Below are 22096 nucleotides of genomic sequence, written 5' to 3' on the forward strand. Positions count from 1 at the left end.
AAAGAGGCCATATTATGCCCTTTACAAAGTCTTGATTTAGTTTTTTGGTGTTCTAGAATAGGTTTTCATGCCTGAATGAAAAAAACAAACAATTTTTTTTTTTTCACATATTTTACATTGTTGCAGCACCTCTCTTCCCAGTCTGCCAGTAACGCTCTGTTTAGTTCTGGGGCCAGTTGCATAAACTTAGTCACTATATTAAGACTGTGTCTTAAGAACTAGTTTGACCAACTTGCAGTTAACCAAGGGGTAATCAATGTTATTTTTCCAATTCAAATTACACCAATCTACCTTTTTAATTAGGACCACTCTTCAAGAAAAACATCAGTGTCTTAACTTTTAAGACTAGTCTAAGTGGTTTATGCAACCGGCCCCTGGTCTCTATGAAGCCCCTCCTTCTAAAAAGCACATGTGCTCTGATTGGATGGATGGACCAGTATGTTGTGATTGGTCAAACGCTTTGAGCGTGTTTCGTAAATGTCACACCCCTTACCATAACCACGAGTTTCAACACACTACTAACGCAGCTCAACCAGGCCTTGCCCACTTTTTTTATGTATGAATTGGCCGGGAATTATTTAAATGAGGAATATTATGATGTGTACGTTTCTGGAAGAAAACTCAAGACTACAATCAAGGCATTTCAGGGAGTTCAGAAACAATGCTTACTGATATAGAGAATAACTCTTTGCAGTGGACTTTGTAACTGTTTGTATATCTGTGCAAAATGACTAATGTGCATATTTTATTTTTTAACTTCACTTATAATCTATAAGAGCAATGGAAAAGAATAAACATATCTGGTTTTCTGTCCTCAGGGTTTCAAATACGACACTCCACATAAGCTCACAGTTCATCTCCGGAACAAACTATGGAAATAAAGTTGAAGTAAGAGTTGAAGGAGGGATGCCAGAAGAACTACGGAAAGAAGTGAGTTATGTATTTGGCTGTTTATATACTCTCAACAATGTGATTGGTTGGATTTTAAGAACATACTGCTTCTGAACTTTCCTTTAAAGCTCCAATATATGACAAGTATATACACATATTGTAATTAAGAAAATAAAACTCCTACGACGTGATGTTTACAATATTCTGATGCATGTCAAGATAGGTCAATAATTCCAGTGAGTCACCACTCTTATAGAAGTACCAGAGTGATGGTTGGGTTTGAGTAATAGCAATCTGAGGAAATAGGCTGTGAAACATATGTTTGTGGGCGATTATGGGGGCTGGGGTGGGCCTGACTGATGTGGTGTGACTTCATCAGTGGTTGATGGACCTTTCTGACCCCACCCATCACTCTTGAAATCTTCCAGTCTCCTCCCTCTTCCCACTTTATGAATCCGAAGAACATTAATCTCCACATATTTATGTTCAGCAAAGTAGCACTGGTCTGTCTATATGACTTTTTTGGTGTGTAATGTGTAGGTTAGCACTACCATTGAGATCAATTTTAAATTTGAAGACTAGATCCGAAAAAAGCAGCGGGATTGAAAAATGATGAATGTTTCATAGCTTTAGAAGAATGACAGAGTTAGCTGACAGAAAAGGCATTTTTCGTTTTGACATGCTTGAGTGATGTATAAGAAGACATTGACACAGATTTGGGTTGCTGTCACTATATGCTCATTACTATTCAAAAGAGAAAAGTTTTAATTTTTAAAGAAATTAATACTTTTATTCGGCAAAGATGCATTAAATTGACCAAATTCAAAGATTTTCAAAGGTTCAAAGAAGTCTATATTGCAAAAGATAGTTGATGAATAGGTTTATAGTGAATTTTCACTGTTAAAATGAGCAGCAAATATCATGCAACGTGAAACAGGCTTTAGGCTGAATGTAAACAGTGTAGTGTATTTGATCCTTGGCCAAATTCATCATAACATCTGCATATTTAACATTTAAATACTCACTCATGGTGATATGACCAATCATTCAAACAGGACAAACACCTCTGTCATGCTGGCAGAAGCAGACTTGCACACGCCAGAGGCTCTGGTATGAGAAATGTTCCCTCTGTTATTCCGTGTGTGAGATTGATTGGGGTCTCTGATGAATCTTCTGATTGGTTGGAAGAGTTCGGAGCTCAGCTGGTGGAGTCCACGGGTGCTCTGGCAGTCTGTTCTTTTCACCGACTGCTCTTTCATTTATAGGGATGCTTTGATGATAGCGATAAATGTTAATTCAAACAAGAATATTGTGTCCAAAAAATAGTGTGTCCTCTGGCCTTATGACAGATGGTTGCATCTTTTTGTGAAGATTTGCTTATTTTGCATATCAAAATGGTAACTGATCAATTTTTGTGGTATAATCCATTTCAGAGAAACACGCCACTATATGCCACCTAAAAACAGAACAAAAACTATTGTTGGTGGCTTTACATGTCAATCAGACATTCTCTCCCTGTTCAATCAGTCAAATGCATCATACTTAAAAATCAGCTACCAGAGATTAGTTTATATATAACCAGAGGATTTCTAAGTGTGTGTGTCCAATAGGGCATGGAGGCAGTAGAGCATCAGAAGGCCACTCACACCCCAGCGTTCAGCCTCTCTCCTTTAGGAGAGCTTTGATTAATGAGCTCTCATGCTATAATGAAAGCATGTGAAGAGGGGGAAGGATTTCAGCGTGACGCAAAGCTGGCAGGAGTCAGACTTGGGGGTCGGGCCTCCCTTCAGGATCAAACATTATTGTCTCTTTTTCGTTCTCGCAGTCATTCTCCTCATATTTCTCTGAGTCTGACCTGCAGTTACTCATTACCTCTTTTTGAAGTGCCTCTTGTCATGGCTGCTGTTGTCCTTGGATCTCCCCGTTCCCCATCAACTTCTCAGGATTTAGGCAAATACATCTATCTTCTGTATTGCGGCCTGCTGAAATGCAAACACCAATGAGAGCCAAGTGGAAAAGTTGAGCTTTCAGAGTCGGAGGTCAATTTGGGGGTCTTCAAAAGGGGGGTTGCTCCATCTTTTTTATCATGCTTTTTAGACAGGTTTTTATGCAAGAAGCACTGTAAACCTTCCAGCACATCATGCATTTGACAATGAGAAACGTAATGCAACTTTGTACACCAGGTTTTGTATGCTGTTTTTGGTCTCCAAAACAGCTTATAAAGCATACTAAATGATGTTTTTTTATGTAAAAGTGCAGAAAGTTTTCTGTGATTGGTAGGTTTAGAGGTAGGGGATAGAATATACAGTTCGTAGGGTATAAAAATCATTATGTCTATATGTAAAGTCCCCATAAAACATGGAAACCCAACATGTCTGTGCATGTGTTAGTGTGTTGATAGGAGGCACATCAAGAGAGAGAAATGATAACACTTATAAACAGGGCCTAAAACTAACTTTTTGCCACATCTGCCAATGGCCAGTGACTTAAGAAAATGTACCAGCCATAAATGTTTTTTACCGGCCATGAAAAACAAGCAGTAATGACACCAAAATTATAGATACCAGTGAAAATTCACAATTATCTATTCCAATTTCGATACCACAGCTAAAACTACTAGCCTAACTAATATAAACTTAAATCATTATTAAAGACAAATGAACAGTCAGCAATAAAATAAGAACAAGTAATCAAATTACAAGCAAAAGCACATAAATATAATAAACAGTGTTTTTCAGGTGTCTAACAGTAGTTTTCAGGTACAGAAATTTAATAAAGTAAGCAAATCTAAAATAACACTGCATAGTCTTCACTGTATAAATTAAACATCCTTATAAATTAATCCTTATTAAAGTTATTCAGTCAAGAGCAGTGAGTGATTTTTTTCTTTGTACTTTGCTGTTTGTTTAACATTAACAACAGACAGCATATTAGGCTGCTGTCACTTTAAGAGAGAAATGCACAGATCCAATATACTGATACTGTACACATACGTTTACTTTCTCAACTGTTTACGTTCACTTAAGACATAACCGACTATGTTTACTTGGAAACATGCTATTTTGTGACTTAATTTTGTGTGAATATGTTCGCTCAAGTGCAAGAAGACGTGAAAGAGAGCTCAGTTTAGTATTCACACGCTGTCTGAGACGCGGCTTTCTAGGAGCGATGCGGTTGTGTGCGCACACTAAACCCACTCAGTGCGCAGTAAACGAAATGACTTCCCTTTTGCATCTTCTTGTGCTTGGATATTTAAATTGTCAAGGCTTAAACTTTCATGACGAAGCAACGCTGGCCCGTCAACTCCCAGGTGTTGTTCACATTCATTCACGTTCCTGCAATGTTAGAATTCATAAAAATGTTACTGGCCAACTGGCTAGTGACACCGTTTCACATTTTTTTTGCTACCTCAATTAAAATTCAAGAAATGAAATGGAATGTCAAAGGCATTCTCAATTCAGTACTGAATGGCACACGACCCAGCAAGGCATTGTGAGCCCCTTCACTGATTATACTGCACTAGAAAGGAAACTAAAATCTCTTTTTGATATTTGTTTTGGGCAAACAGTTCAACAACGTCCAGAAACCTAAAGTAGAGCTCTCTAGTGAATGTACAGATAATGGATTGATGGAGAAAGGAGAACAAGCTGTAACTGTGGTTTGAGATGTATTTTCACGGAGAGCTAGAGAGAAAAAGTGAGGAAAATAGAAGGAGAAAGATGAACGTTTTGATGGGCGCTGTATCAAAGATGAGGTGGGTGGTGTAATTGGTACAGCTTGTGAGTTTTGGCACATAGTGACCCATCGTTGGGCATGAGAGGGGCAGCATATGGCCCGCTTAGCAAGGGCTTGGCCCACCTTTACGTAACCGACTCCCTCTGTCGCATCCCCAAAGACATGCAGGCGTGTGCTGGATGCCAAAAACCACAGGCTTAGTACTGTTGCCAAATCCTTTACAGCAAACCAAGCCAATGGTTAAGTTAAGAGACGGCCCAAGACTAAGTGTCTTTCATCTTCAAAGTTAGCCCTTAAGGATAGATTGATATTGTAACAGGCTTGTGGTAGCCAGGCTTCACACAAAATGGTGAAGTGGCCTTAATTTTTAAGTGACGTAAAAGTGATACTGATCATTTGCACGTTTGAATAAGTGGTTATCTTATAAAATGTGTTTGGTAACGTACATAAGATATCTAACTACATTACTTAATATCAAGGTGTCTGCCAAATATTATTTGTTTAGAACAGTAATATCAGAGGCACATTTTTTCCACTGTTTCTCTGACATCATAAACCTGTGATTCATCATTTGATCCAGACAGACAGAATAGTTTTCTCTATGTCTGGATCAAAAGATGAATCACAGGTTTATCTGGAATCTCACCCACAGAACCAATCTAGAAACACAAAGAAAGGATACATCAGCCATATACATGCATTTCGTTCCACAGACCTGCACTGTGTATGCAAGTCCTCAAAGGCAGCATTCATATTAATATGGTGTTAGACATGAATTTGTGCATTTTTTTTTCTCACATCAATAGAGGAAGACGTGGATGTTGACATATCTCTGTTTGAATCAGCCCTGGTTAGTGCTTGATACTATACGTATAACTTAAGAATACATGCCTAAAATAAAACAGAAGTGGTTGTCATTGTGAAAACAGTTGTTGTCTTAATAGTCAACTTTTTAGTTAAGTTAATTTAATTATTAAAAATAATGATTTTATTTAAATTATTATCACTGTTTTTGAATTTTATTATTATTGTATTGTTTTTGGTGTTAATGAAACGGGAACGCCCAAATTCAAGAGCCCCAAACCACTGGGGAAATATTTGTTTCTGGTGTCCCGTTACGTCTGGTCCTTACATCATTTTTTGGCTCAAATAGTTTATGTCTGGGCAAACCATGGCTGCTTCCTGTTCAAATACGCTAGTTAGAAAAGACATCTAATTTACATAGCGAGTCACAAAGGCCCTTTATAATTCTCTTTAAAGTTTTAACACTTTTTGATTCTTGCCCCCTACAATCACCATATATTTTTATACATTATAAACATACTTGAGTTAATTATGCTGCTCTTTCATTTTCTGCTTTTTTCTCTTGTGTACCAGCCGGTTCTTATCTAAAGAACTGTAATTAAACTGTAGCTCCTCAGAACTTCATTTGAAGAGGAGATGCTTCACTTTAATTACGCATTCTCCCCTGCCTCAGTCATCGCAGCTTGCTTGCTTTATCCGTGTTCTGTCAGAACGGACCCACAACAAGGAGAACACAGCTCTGTAGAACCGGAATGGCTTCTAATCCACGTTCAGTCAAGCTGGGTATGTTATCGGATATCAAAGGGCATGCAGGATTAGCCATAAACGTGCATTAACAAAAATGTTATTGTTGGATCCCAGCTGGGCCCAAGCCAGTGCAACAACCTGGGAGGCCAGTCTGTATGATTGTGGATGTTAGAGGGCTTTTAAAGCAGAAGATACATGATTGGATGACGACAATGAATGAATAACATAACGCTTTACTACTAAGTCTTCCTGTTATAACTATTTAACTATTAAACTATTAACGCACTTATGCAAATGTAAAGCTAAATCTGTTTTATGTGTTATGTTTAACTGAAGAAAAACACTTTATTGTAATGCCAAGCTAAATGTGTTGGTCTTTTTGCAGCAAAACATGTATGTATGTATTTATTTATAAATTTCCATTTTTTTCCTTTTTGCTTACTATTTTTGCTATAATTTTTTTGTTTACCATTTTTAAAATATTATTTTTTGTTTACTATTTTTAATATATTATTTATTATATTTAGTATATCAGTAAATCTGGCAAGGTTGTATTTACAGCACAATATTCGTTAATTTTTAAATATTACTATCTACTATTTTTTAAATATTTTTTTTGGTTTACTAATTTTATTATAATAGTTTTTGTTTACTATTTTTATTTATTTTTTGTTTACCATTTTTAATATATATATTTTTTGTTTACTATTTTTATTATTCATTTTGTTCACTATTTTTATTATATTATTTATTATATTTAGTATATCAGTAAATCTGGGAAGATTTAATGCACAAGGTTTTATTTACAGCACAATATTCGCTAATTTTTAAGTATTACTATTTACTCTTTTTAATATTTTTTGTTTACTATTTTTATTATAATAGTTTTTGTTTACTATTTTTATTTATTTATTTGTTTACCATTTTTAATATATATATATATATATATATATATATATATATATATATATATATTTGTTTACTATTTTCTACTATTGTCTACTATTTTTATTATATTATTTATTATATTTAGTATATCAGTAAATCTGGCAAGATTAAATACACAAGGTTTTATATACAACAGAATATTCGTTCATTTTTAAGTATTACTGTTTACTATTTTTAATATTTATTTTTTGTTTACTATTTTTGTTCGCTATTAAATATTATTATTTTTTGTTTATTATTTTTATTTGTTTTTGTTTACTACTTTTACTATATTATTTATTATATTTAGTATACCATCTGGTAAGATAGAATGCACAAGGTTTTACAGCACAGCATTTGTTAAGTACCATCAAAATGTACAGTATTTAATATGCAGACCTAAACAATAACTTTTTTGTTCAACAGAACCAACACATGGACTCTTTTTTGAACTTTGGACTAGGAGTGTATTAAATCAAGCATGTCGTATGTGATCCTATCAGGGCATTCCCTCTGAAAATGTTTAAAGACTCATACTGCAGCAACACTGATCCAAATACAAAACATTTAATACACACAGGCACAAATAGGATACACAATCATCCATTAAAGCCATCTGTTTTGGGTTTAGAGTAAGTCCTTTCTTTCCGTCAGTGCCATGTTTTTGACTGAGGGCAGGTTAGACGGGGGCTACTGCTCACGGACACTAACAAGACTGATTACAGAAGGGCTATCGGGTTTCCCTCAAACACACACACACACACACACTGGCACATTGAAAGGTGGGGGGCGTGTAGCTCTTCCCCTCATCTGTGAGTGTTTACCGACTACATATCTGGCCCTAATGACAGATCAGCCCCGGGATAGACCATATAGTGCAGGGCTCATGTCCAGATGTTGAGTGTGTGGATGCATCACTGTCCTTGTGTATCAGATCGTCCCGGTACGGTGTACACCTGGGGCAGTTTTCTGTTTGTATGTATTTGTTCCCCTTAGTTTCATGCTCCTAAAATGTGTGACTTTAAACAAAGGTTTTGGAAGTCACCAGCATGCCTTTTCCGGGCCTTCATGAGTCTTAATGCCTGCATGTTTATTTGGGCCTAGCTGGATTTCCGTAGTCTGTGCATACACCTGGATTACTTAAAAACCTTTTTAATGACAAAAAGAACAAACTACAAATCCTGGGACTTATTGCTAATCTGTGTATGTCTCTCCAATTCCGCTTAGTATACACATGTGGCAGTTGCGGTCTGAATGTGTTTGTTTGACTGCATGTTCTGTTCATTTTTTCTAAATGAGTCTTTCTAAACACAGATTTGGGAATTAGTACTGTATCTTTCATAGTCACTCTGTGAGGCAAGTTCTTTCTTTCTTTCTTTCTTTCTTTCTTTCTTTCTTTCTTTCTTTCTTTCTTCAGAAATAATTTTGACTCATATTAGATTAATCGAAAATTATTTAAAAAACAATTGGTATTAAGTTAACTATTGGGCAGTATATATATATATATATATAGACATGTGTACATAAAAATACATATAATATACTAACATATAATGTACTAATATGAAGTTATTAGAAATAACCATATTAGAAATCTATAAAACCAATTTTATTTCTAATAACTTGATATAAATACATCATATGTTAGTATATTATATAAATATTGTTTTGAATATTTTAAAGTACTTTGGGGTACAAACAATATTGATTTTTATTATTTTTATTAATATATATATATATAACAATTTTATTTCTAATAACTTGATATTAGTATTATATGTTAGTATATTATATATTATATAAATATTGTTTTGAATATTGAAAGGTATTTTAAAGTACTTTGGGGTACAAACAATATTGATTTTTATTATTTTTATATATATATATATATATATATATATATATATACTGACATATGTACTAATATCAAGTTACATATATATATATATATATATATATATATATAAAACCAATTTTATTTCTAATAACTTGATATTAGTACATTATATGTTAATATATTATATAAATATTGTTTTGAATATTGAAAGATATTTTAAACTTTGGGGTACAAACAATATTGATTTTTATTATTTTTATATATTTATTTTTTAATATCTTCTTTTGTGTTCCACAGAATACAGGAAGTCATAGAAGTGAGAAAATGAGTGAGTCAGTTTTTATTTTTAGGTGAACTATCCCTTTAACTATATATTTAATATCCATGTGTAACATAAATTAAATTGGTTTGTTATTTAGGGTGGTGGTTGAGGACTGAATTGTGTTTGTTCATACCTGATATGACATTGGTGGTATTTAGCACTCTCAACTCCAGCACACTATCTGTCTTTTTCTCGCAGCCTCTTTCCTCCTTTCGCTTTATTTTCTTTGAGATACTAAAGTCCTGCCAAACCTTGTACAGTAACGCAGTCCAACTTCATACCTCAGTCAGCATGTTCAGTGTTCTTCCTGTGTGGTACGGACCCCGTGCTCATGTATACTGCTGAAGGAAGCTTTCACCAGCCTTCTCCTTACCCCAGCAGGGAATACCAGTATCTGATTAATGTCTTCTGCTTGGCCACAGTCCTCAATCCATTCTCACAGCCGTGTCTGTGTGTAGTGCCCCTCTTACAGCTCTTTAGCTCTGATAGATGGCTCGGTGTGGACCGCAGACACAAACACTTGAATAGGGTTTACTCTGAAAATACAAATAGCGAGAAGTAACAGGGGTCCATACAGTTTGCCCTCTCAAACCAGGTTGAGTTAGTGCAGGAAAGAGTGTGGCAATGCAGTCAGGCATGACGGAGAGAACTTGTGCTGTCTATCATTTTTTCTAATGTTTAATTCTATGTGATTGGACATTTGGAAATGTGAGATGTTATTGCATATTAGAAACATTATGTTGTAATTTCTGCTTTAGCTCCACCAAATCAAATTGCAAAATCAATGACTGTTAGGTTCAAAATTATGAGGATCAGATTTTTAAGAATCAAAATTATAATTATCTATTGTTGTCAAATATTGTTTAAAGTTAGTTATTGAAAGGTAATCTTGACAATTCATTTAGGAGAATTTAGTCTGCCAGGTGTTACCAAGATGGCCACCTTCAAGGCAAGTCACTTCAAGTAATTCACCTTTAAATCCAAATATTTTTATCTTTATACATGTATGTTTTGTCTTTTTAAATATTCAGACGTCCACACCCTTATATTATAATATGTTCTAATTTCTCAAAGGCGTCTAATATAGGAACATTTTCTAATGTTTAAGCTTAGCCAGACAGTTGCATTTTTATGACAACGACAAAGTGAAGGATGTTCTGGTCTGGCTGTCTCTACTTGTGCCTGCATAAAATATATTGCTGTGGTTTGGGATCAGCCTGTGTTTGAGGGGCCTGAACAAGGAGGAGGAGAATCCACATAAAGGGCAGACCAAATCTCATATTAAAAGAAACAAATAGGACAAAACCTCAACATATCTGCCTTTCGTTATGTGTGTCTATCTATCTATCTATCTATCTATCTATCTATCTATCGGTCTGACTTTTTTTGACTTTTTTTTGCATATCATTTAAAATAAAGTGACAAAGCTGACCTAGTTTAAGAGCCAGCAGCCTACTTCAATTAATCTTTGTAAAGCTTTATGAGGCACTGAAATGAATATGTGCTTAAAATTCCTCTGATTTGGTCTGATGTGGCTGCTTTGGATTTCCGTGACGCAGTCGCCCTCACCCCTACTACAGCACTGTCTGTCTAATTCTGCCTAAAAGGTCTCCGCTCTTTCCTCTCTCTGCAATTAGCCAATTACCACTAACTAACCTTCCACTGCATTAAATGACATATCCTCGGGCACTTTTTCCTCTTTTCCTTCAGAGCCTCTTATAGGGCTGCGCCTGGCAGTTTTATGACTCTACACGTGCCTTCCTACACGAGTCAGGACGGTCTGGAGCTAAGGTTTGTGCGTTGTTTTTTTATTCTTAAACAGATAGTCAGGACAGAGTATGTATATGTTTGGACCATGTGCATGGACCAAGATGCACTAGCCTGGAAAGAGGTTTATTGAATCAGTGTAAATGTTTACTTGTCATGCGGTTTCCATGTCCCACCATCACCTCAGTCAACACCGACCCATGACAAGCTTGAATGTACGTGACTGGTGCTGGGGTTTGCGTGAGATCATTTTGAGCTATTATTTCACCTGGCAGGTGACACAGGTGCTGTTTAAAAGGCATCCTGTTTAAGGTCTTTGATAAAGGCAGACAGGCCTGTATCATCATGTTCTCACTTTAAAGAGCCATATTTGACACTTTTAGCATTGTTTTAGTATTGAATGACAGGCTGTCAATGAATGTAAAACTTAATTATATTTAACAATGAATTCAGCAACATAAAATGCTGATTATTTAACCAGTTAGGCAGTGTTGGCAAGAGTTGGACTTGTAACCCAAAGGTCGTGGGTTCGAGTCTTAGTACTGGCAGGAAATGTAGGTGGGAGGAGTGAATGAACAGCGCTCTCTTCCACTCTCATTACCCACAACTGAGGTGCCCTTGAGCACCTAACCCCCAATCACTCCCTGGGCGCCGCAGCAAAAAAAAAAAAAAAAAAAAGGCTGCCCACTGGTCCGGTTGTGTGTTCACAATGTGTGTGTTTTCGATACTCAATGCTGTGTGTGCACTTGGATGGGAGAGCACAAATTCCAAGTATGGGACACCATACTTGGAATTAGAAATGTAGTGTTCATTCTACTTTGATTCACTAAACTCGGTACCAGCATAGTACTGAATACTCAGTAGGTGTTGATGTGTAAATGTAGGCTGTCATATGTTTATGTACTCATGATTTTGACATTGATACCATGAAGATTTCAGAATGAATCATTTTTATGGTTGCGGTTGACTGCCGAGGGAACTTTAAAAATGGGTACAGTGCATCAAACTCTTCAAAAAGGCAAAGAAAATCCTGTTTTCCATGATGTGTCTTTTATTGAAACACTTTAATGACGTTTTCTCAGTCATGCAAGTATAATGCTGTAAGTGGCTCTTCTGACCATCACTTGGCCATATTCTCATGTGCTTCATGGGAAATTCATAAAATTGTTCCAGTGCTTGCTGATTGGAGTGCATTGCTCAGTATTCAACCTTTCAGATCCATCAGCCCACTGATGAGGCTTCCATCTTTGTGACTGAACAGAATGGTGATTAGTGGTGTTTCCTCGGGCACTGAGGCTCCGCTAAATAGAGACATACTACGGCGTGGCACCACTAATGTTAACCAAGTCTTGAACTGATGCTCCAGTGATGAGCCACATTTCAAACTGTCGAGAGATGAGAGAGAAGATTCTCAGAAATGCAGCTGATGTGGATTGCATGCTGCATCCTCTGAAACATCAGGGCCTCTGCAATCCAGATGAACAATCAGACAAATTAGAGAGCGAGAGAAAGAGAAGTGTGTACCAGTTTGACCTACATTATGAGGACCCAAAGTCGTTATATTGTAGTGTGTATTCAGGTTTCAGGCCACGTCCCCTACATTATGAGGACATGCCGATGTCTACATACTAAATGATTTATTAAAAATGTAAAAGTGAACTTTGAAGTTAATAGACATGAAGTAAAAGCCTAAAAAATTAGGTCTTTAATATACTCCATGTCTTTTCATTTGCATGCCACCAACTGTGTGATGTTTTTTCTATTTGAGTGAATGAAATACAAATGTGTTGAAAGCAGAGTGGCTGTCATACATATTGAGTTGGCTTTGTCTAAAAGAGCATGCTGCTGTTTTATGAATCAACCTGTGTGTGCTTAAATGGCTCTGCTCATATACAGCATCGCATCCTGCTGGTCGATGGCTCCCGTTCTCCTGCTTAGGTTAAATTCCAGAGGTTGGAATCTTGGCAGGTTTCACCACCTTTTCCTGGTGGCCAGCAGTGCTTGACAAAAAATGGCTATAAAACTAACCCCCACCTATCTCAGCAGTATCCGCTGTTGCCCATAGGACAGGAAGCGTTAGGTAGGTAAACCCCAGAGTCTGTGTGGGCCAGGAGGACCTCACGGAAAGCAGCCTGCCTGTCCCTGTCTTTCTCTGCAGGCGGCCATGTTTAACAGTCTCTTCCCTGAAGTCATTACCCAAATCTGATGAGGAGCTGTGAGGCAAATCTCTACACTGGTAATTAATTAGATGTTTTCATGAGTCCCGGATGACTAAGAAACTCTTAATAAAATGGTCTGACACATATAAGTCATTCTGTTTTATTCAAAATCAGTTTGTGGTGTTGGCCAGGGCATTTCACTTAATATGATTGCAAACTATAGTGAAGGTGGATATATAATAAACATTAAAGAAACTAATTAAGGCTAGGAGAGAGGTATTATGTTATTTTATTTTTTATTTTATATTTATTTCACAGATTATATTTTATATAATCTATCAAATAAATATATAAATTAAAGATTCTTTATTTTATTTTACTTTTTTCTGGATTTTCAGAAGGATGATATCGAAAATGACTTCACATTATCAAACACTTTTGTTAAAAAATAAACAAAACAAAATTTAATTTTAAAGGTAATATTATAAAACATAGTTTTGGCTTTCAGATTTGATTCAGATACAGTCCTTATGCACAAAGAGTGATTACCTCATCTGTAGCATTCCACATGTGAAAGCAGAATGAGAGGGCGAGAGAGAGAGAGAGAGAGGGATGGTTAAGAAACAGACCGCTGAGGATTTGCAGATAAAGAGAGTCATTATGCGGACAGCAGAGAATTTAAGTGTTCTCATTAGCTCAGAGCATATGAAGCGAGCCATCAGATCTGTACTGATTAGTCTCCATCTTCCTGCAGGTCAAAAGAATCTGACCAACCACAATGCGGCATTTCTCCAGCCCACCGCAGATTTCTCAAGACTGTCCATGCCTACAGGCCTTTTCACCCTTTTCATTCTTCTTGCCTTATTCTCTATTGTTCTCCTTTTTTTTTCTCTCATAGTACATATTTAAATGAATAGCAGTATATGTACTTTAAATCTCATTCACATATTCATACAGTACATCAAGACACATCAAAGAGACACAAGTAACACTTTACAATAAGATCTTATTTGTTAGCATTAGTAATGCATTAAAGGGTTAGTTCACCCCAAAAATGAAAAAACTGTCATTAACTCACCCTCATATCGTTCCAAACCCATTCATCTTTGAAATACATGAAGATATTTTAAACGAAATCTGAGAGATTTGTGTCCCTCCATTGACAGTCCATGCAACTCACATTTTTTGCTTCAAAAAGTTCATAAAGAGATCGTAAAACTAATCCATATGAATTGAGCAGTTTAGTTCAAATTTTATGCAGAGATGCAATCACTTTTTATGGTGAACAGATTTAATTCAGGCTTTTATTCACATATAAGCATTGATCAGCAAACATAAACATAAGATCAACCGTACTTGCTTGATGCGTGAGAACAAACCTCATTGGTTCTTGCGGAAGCTCGAACCGGCTGTGTACCACACGAAAATGAACCTCACTGGTTCTCAAACGTCAAGCAAACATGCGTTGATGAATGTTTATATGTGAATAAAAGCCTAAATTCAATCTGTTCGTCATATAAAGCGATCGTGTTTTTTCAGAAAATATGAACTAAACCACTCAATTCATATGGATTAGTTTTACGATTTCTTTATGAACTTTTTGAAGTGTCAAAGTGGTGTTGCAATCAGTCTAGTAGTCTCAAGTTCCAGACTGTGTTCATTTCTAGGCACTCCAATTCACATACATCTAATCTAGCAGTTCCTAGATGTTCCATTTCTATCCAGTTTTCGTTTAGAACCCCAAGCAATGGAACATTTGTAAAGCTAACAGAGACAAAAAAGACCACACCAGATATAAAATGTCTATTATTACCTCTGATGGTTTAGCAATAGTTCCCTTATCACAGACTCCAACACACTCCTTTATGCACACACACATACTCACTCACACACAGACCATTCTTTCTCTGCACTTTTATTTTTGAGCTGAAATGAAATTTCAGGGAACAATAAGAAATGAAAAAAACAGTAATAATAGAATCCATTCTGTGACCACTACCGCCTTTGTACTTAATAATTTTCTGTAAAGAGAGAAGCCACGCTTGGTGGAATAGTGCAGGCTCTCTCCTTGATTGCTTTTGTTCTTCTACAGTAGTTCTCCTTGCCCCCGTCAGCCTTTAGTTATGAGAGCTTCTCTCTTTTTTTCCTCTCACAAGAAATTCTAACTTTGACAACAAGCTCTAAAGGTCACAACAGCGTTTTTTAGATACAAGCAGGATAAAAGAAAGTCAAGGGACGCCATTAGCCACAGACTTAATGTTCATGTGCTCAGCTCAGCTCAGATTCAACGGTTGTTTCCCAGCTAGAAGGAGCCAATGATTTGACCCAGTTTTAGTGAACACCGAAAAGAAACAGCTCTCTAATGGCAGTGACCTCAGCACCAGATTACTTTATCTCTAGACATCACTGCCCACTTCCTGCTTCAGTCAGCAGTGACACAACACGGGGAGATGGTGGGGTTATCTGAGCTCCTGGTAGAAGGGTTCATATGAAGACTGGCAGAACTGTTGTCGACACTTTCTCTCACTGCCACTGCCAATACAGACAAGCTGCTGTAAGGCATACTGCTGCTGCACGTACCCAGTAACGTATTGGGAAACTAGAATGCATATCCATCGACTGAAACATACATTAGTCGAATCCGTCTGTCTGTTTTGCACATTGTTTTTAACAAACCATATTATAGATGCTTCGTCAGATTTGGGATGAACCACGGTGCAAGCGCGTGCCGAACCGCGGGTGGAGAACCGAATGGTTCGATTTTTTTTTACAGCGAACCGTCCCACCCCTACAAACTGCTACATCAAAAACTGACCAATCACTTTAAATGTTGAGCAGCAAGCGCACTGGCTGCAGATGCAACAGGAACCAATCAGCTTGTGCCATTTTAGTTAACAATGTAATTGTCAGCAGATTGGTTTAAGGACCCATCAGCCTGTGCCATCTAGATTTTCATGACAGAACTTGGTATATATCATCACTCCCAGTTTCTGTAAGAAAAAAGTTTGAAAACAAGCAGCATAGGCGTGATTACAGCAGAAAGTTTTAAACCCATATTTAACCGTTTTTTTTCTTTCTTTTTTTTTTTTTTTTTACATTGAAAGGGAATTGCACAATTGAAGTATCATAAAAGTGATTTGCACAATTCAAGAGTTATATTCCAAGTCTGTGTAAGCCATATGATTGACATTTATAGTGTTTTTTTTTTTTTTGTCATTTTTACACCTTCACAACATTCATTCCCATTTACTTTCATTGTATTCCAGTAAACATTCTGCTGAAATTCTCTTTATGTGTTCCATGGAAGACAGAAAGTCATACAGAATAACAACGTCATAGTCACAAGGAGAGTAAATGATAAGGATTTTTCATTTTTGGGGGAACTCAAGCTCAAACAGTAGAGCATGGTATTAGCAATGACAAGGTCATGGGTTTGTTTGTTTTTTTGTTTTCATTCTTTATTTAGCCAAGATAAATAAAAAATTCCCAGTGAATCAAACCCATGACCTTATTGTTTCTGACGCCATGCTCTACTGTTTGAGCTTGAGTTGCTCCAAGGAATGCATGGACTGATTAAAAACAAATGTATACCTTCAATGAAATGTAAGTCACTTTGGATGAAAGCACCTGCCAAATGCATAAATGTAAATGCAAAATTTAATCTTTAATACCATAAACTATTTTACAACAATTCTCATTAATATTTAAGGACACTTTTTTTTAAAGTGCTCTAAAAATGTTCTAGTGGTAATAATTGACCCTTGCCCTTTGGGTGGTGGCGATAAAACTGTCCTTGAAGCTGAACATACCCATTTACTTTACAAATCTTGTCACAAAGAGTTTGATGTCACTGATATTTTCTCATTCTTGGCACATAGGAATCACATGGAAATATTGCAGCTTGGGAAAAGTCCGCCCTGTGAAGAACAGTGACAGCCCAAGGACGTGTTCTGGAGACCTTCAAATGGTTTGGAGAGAGAAAAAAAGACTGCTAAAACCACTGTAAACTCAAAAAACCAGGTGGGTTCATATATATCAATCTTTGAGTCCAAATGAAGTCAAATAAGTAGCCATTTTTGGGTGGTCACCAGCTTAACATCTCAAATTATTCCCATTCCTAGTCTTTGCACAAGACATCTCTATTTATGTGCTGAATTTGAGTTTAATAGTCCCTGATATTTTGACATGTCATCGATCATTTAGCAAGGTTTATTTGTGGCTAAAACTAGACTTAAGTAGCTCATAGGCTAAATTTGCCAGCTGATCTCTAAAGATGCAAGACTTTCGAAGGAAAATTACTTCATTATTGTACAGCTTGAAGTAAATCCATGATGCAAGGACACATATCATCCCTTCAAAAACGTAGGATGAGGAGTGTTATTCTTAGCCTCTTCTGGCGTTTGGTTCATGGAGCTAAGAAAATTTGTGTCTAAAAAGATGGCCGAGGCTTAAACATTAAAGTAATTAGACTCAAAAGCAGCATGGGAGAGAGAGGAAGACGTGATTGTAAATCTTTAGAGCCGCCAAGTTTATGACAGTGGAGGATAAGAGATGTCCAGAGAGAAGATGAAGAGATTAATTTGGCCACTGCACTTCACTGCAGGGATTCATGGAAGCAGTTGTTCCCAAGTGCTTCCCGGCTCTTTAGGTTTCAATGTTCTTGATTGCAGCGGGATGTGAGCTGAACTGGATGAAGCTGCAGGATGACTCATCATTTGGACCAGGTTTTTAAAGCCCATTCACAGAATCAGTCAGGGGTATTGCCCTGTTTTCTCAAGTACAGGTGGTCGTGTTAATCGGACCGGCATGCTAATTGGGATGCATCTGTCCTTGTAATCAAGGGCAGCTACCTGGATAACTGCAGTAGACATGCCAGCTAAAAGGAGATGTTTTGTAAAACATTTAATGGGTCACAAAAAAGCAATAGACCATTGCTCCAACATGCCACCTTTTTTCAATCTGCACAAGAGTCAAAGTATTTTTCCTCTTTTTGAAAAATACACCAATCTTTGCCTCTGACTGCTAGCACACCCAAAAAGCCACATTTAATTTAACCTTCTAAATTAATCAGTGTGTTTGGGCTACCAGGAGTAAGCCAAGCCACTGAAAGCCCCTGAATTTTTAAATTACGTTTTAGCTTTTATGACATATTTTATGTTTTTATACTTATTTTAATGACAATGTTTCATTTAGTTTTAGTTGCCGATAATTACCCTGCTGAAGGATTCCTTGTAATCGCCCCCATGTGCTGAATTCAGGGGCCCCATCTCTGTTTTAATCAGGGATGGGAAGGTGGGCGAGAGGCCTGGATGCTGGTAAGCTTTGAGGGGGCTTCTGTATCCGGTTGTGGGCCTCTATTGATGAGGACTTTGATCCATTGTGCTCAGTTCCCTATTTAGAGCGCATGTGTTAGAGATATTAGTAGAATAACACGCCATTCATAATTACACTAACTGAACAGTAGCTAAGGGAATTCCCAAAGGTAACATTTCTTAAACTCACATTACATGTGTTGCTATTACAACATGTTGTATTAACAATAGCTGTTTCCTCTGTGCGTTCACAAGCTCTCATTTCAGGAGTTTCTTTGACGTCTGGGACATTTTTGGCCTTGATTTTTCCAGTCTAATCATGCCTTACCTAACGACCTGGCACGATCCGATCTAAGTCATTGATTTTAGTGATGAATTGGGGTAGTTTTTGAAAAATGAGGAAAGGATCTTAAGATTACTAGATTAATTTCCATCACGCTTCCAGGTCCGCCTGGCCTGAGATCTGTGCTTCAGTTGGAATGGACACTCATAAATAAGGCTATTACTGCAATCAGAGAGAAATATGAAAAAGGTGGACTTTCATCTGTTAGATGTTAGTATAGGAAAGCTTTCATTAGGAGGGAAAACGAACCCAGAATTGAGGGTCTCTCTAGTATAGGCTGAGAGATCCCAGGCTCATTGTAGATCAGTCAGAGAATTTTGCTAGTATCGTATTTATAGTTATAAAAGAGTTTGGAATGAAAAAGTTTTCCTCACTTCGATCTTAATGTGTTCCTGCTCAGTGAACTCACTCCACAGCTCTAAGGTTCTATTCCATCTCTATTACTCACCTGTACTGGTTCAATTTTTCCCCTCTTTAATTCAGATCATTTTACTTTCACAAATATACAGTGGCCCCAAAAAGTATTTGGACACTTAAGCCACAGTTATAATAAATATATTGTTCAAATATGAGGTCATACTTCCATGAAAATGACCTTGGTTAAAAATAATTGAAGAATGTGTCAGAAAAGTTAGTTCTGTGGAAAAACTCTAGCATCATTTTTTTGTAGTGATGCCTCTTGGTTTGGTGTTTTATATCTAATGCAATGAAAGTCAAACAAAAGTGCTTTTTGGGGCCACTCTATATTACTTGAATGCAATAAACCCTTGAATGTTTGTGGAGACAGAAACCCTTCTTGGTGACAAATGAAGCATTCTTAGGGTAATGTATTTATTTTGTCAAGCTTTTACTTTCTGGCCCTGTTTACACCTGGTATTAAAGGAGTTCTTGATTATGATTTAACTTTAGTTAGTGTGTAATGTTGCTGTTAGAGTATAAACAACGTCTGCAAAGTTACGATGCTCAAAGTTCAATGCAAAGGGAGATATTTTCTTTTATAGAAATCGCTTTTTAAGGACTACAACAAATGGCTGGTAGGGACTACAACAAGCTTCTTCCTGGGTTGGTGACATCACAAACCCCAAAATTTACATAAACCCTGCCCCCGGGAACACGCAACAAAGGGGGTGAGGCCATGTTGGGCTGCTTTAGAAAAGAGGAAGAGTTGTTTTAGTAGAGTGTTGTTACCATGCCATCATTTTACGCCGGACTGCTTCACAAACGAGGGTCAATTCAATGCTGGATTTGCACAAAAGATTAACGTGACGTTGATTTGAATCAACTTAACCACTCATCAATTTATCCACTAACCATTCAGAAACGTCCAGATGCATTCTAAAAACTGTAACTTCGTCCTGAGTCTGAGACAGAAAAACAAACTTTGTGCTTGATACGTTTTTTTGTCTTCAAACCAAACTTGGGTATTCAGCCAACAAAGTTTAAATCCCATCTGGTTAGAGCACTTAGCATATTGTTTACGTATTAGGTCAGTAGGCAGAGAGTAGGTGGTCTTTTGTGCCGTTTCAAACACATTCGACAACATGAGCGTCTACACTACGAAAGCAATTCAGTCAAATGCTCTGGAAGTGGTCGAAAGTGGACAAGCTCAAAACTTTTTAGACCCAATTTAGCATCGTCCACTTGTGATCCAGTCGACCAAAATCTTAATACCAGGTGTAAACAGGACCTCTGTTAGATCTGGATAAGAAAGGGCGAGTTAGCAAAGAAAGAATATTAGTGAAATTTTAACTGACATACTCACTAATGCTCCATGTCTTGATTTTTGCACAATTGGAAAACAATTCTTGCTGTTTATTAATTATCTTATGCTATTTTCCTTTGTTTCTTGTGTCTCGTGCCCTCAAGCAATGTATTTCACAGGACAAATATTGAGTAATCCCCAAGTTACTGAGCCATGTCTTAATGTTATTCAGGGTTTTTTTTTTCTTCTCAGTTTGCCGTGTATGTTGGTATTGATTTTCAGGAAATGGGCTTACTTCTGTTTGCCATCTTACTGTGAGAATAATTTGAACCTAACCAGATGATCTGCTCAAGCGTTTACCCAATGAGTCGTCGGTAAATCAGTGGCTCTTTGGCTTTAGCTCTCCGACCACCAGCCGCATCCAGTAGAATCATTTACCAATGAGGAGACACAAAAAATGTTAGCGTGATCTACTGCTGGCCTGACAATAAATCAGACCATGTTGAATTTCTAGCTATTCATTTACTGAATGAGTTTATCAGCATCTCAAGATTAGTGAAGGGTCATGCAAAAGATCTCATGCTATTTTATAAAAAAAAGTCCATATAAGGTTCATCAGTCTTTTTATCTAATTCAAATTATGCAATGTTGATGTGAATAGACAAGAAAAATCTCCTGTTAAAAATAGAGAATGAACGTTTCTCTTGTAGCAGTTATATGTCATGGTATTTTACTCCCACATTCCAGCTGTTGTCATTAAAAAACAAATATACCATTAGTTTACCACGATTTGTTGCAGGTCTCCAGAGAAAAGCCATGAAAAACATCAGTAGAAGAACATCTCAGGGTGACATCCCTGTGGACCCCAGAGTCAGGGTGACCATAAAGAGACCCCCGTGTTTCACCCCCATGTCCTGATGGAGAAAGGTCAGGGGTCATAGGGAGCATGGATATGTCCATTCCCAGAGGGGAGGAAGGGTAATGGAATGGCAGATTCGGGCCAAACGGAGCAATTTGCGCTTATCCCATCTGAACATGGAAGAAAAGAGAAAGACATGAGGAGGTAAGCACAATAATGACCGTTTAGATTCGCCACGGAAGACTGCTATAATGTGAAACATTGAAGATTGAAAATGTGTGAGATAAAGTACTGTTCAAAAGTCACAGTAAAGACATTTATAATGTTCTTTTGAACAACATTTGACGAATCCTGATAATAAATTCATTGTTTTCACAAAAATATTAAGTAGCACAACTGTTATCAACAACGATGTTGAAATGTTATTATCATGATATCCACGGCACTGTTACTTGTAACTGATTTTGCAGATACTTTGTTTCAAACTAAAAATGTCGACACAATGTAGAGTACTTGCTGTGTATGTTCGAAGACCAGCAATATTAATTTCTCATCCATTTTGTTCTGTTCTCTGCTTATTGATGTCGTTGTACAGCAAGAATGTTGTGACAGTTGGTCGGTGTTGTATTTGTCCCGCCCCTCCTCCACTCTGATTGGACGGCTGGCTAAAAAATGACAATGATGAGCGCAG

General features: G+C 37.0%; 1 long non-coding RNA gene across 1 annotated transcript; it reads left to right on the plus strand.

Annotated features, from left to right (window-relative positions):
- The first annotated feature begins 829 nt into the window (after positions 1–829).
- LOC127523840 (uncharacterized) lies at positions 830–21754 on the plus strand. The gene is made up of 3 exons (XR_007932955.1): positions 830–930; positions 17068–17209; positions 21346–21754. It is a non-coding gene; the product is annotated as an uncharacterized LOC127523840 (long non-coding RNA).
- The last annotated feature ends 342 nt before the right edge of the window (positions 21755–22096 follow it).

Source organism: Ctenopharyngodon idella, chromosome 12 (genome assembly GCF_019924925.1).
Source record: "Ctenopharyngodon idella isolate HZGC_01 chromosome 12, HZGC01, whole genome shotgun sequence".
Classification (NCBI taxonomy): Eukaryota; Metazoa; Chordata; class Actinopteri; order Cypriniformes; family Xenocyprididae; genus Ctenopharyngodon; species Ctenopharyngodon idella.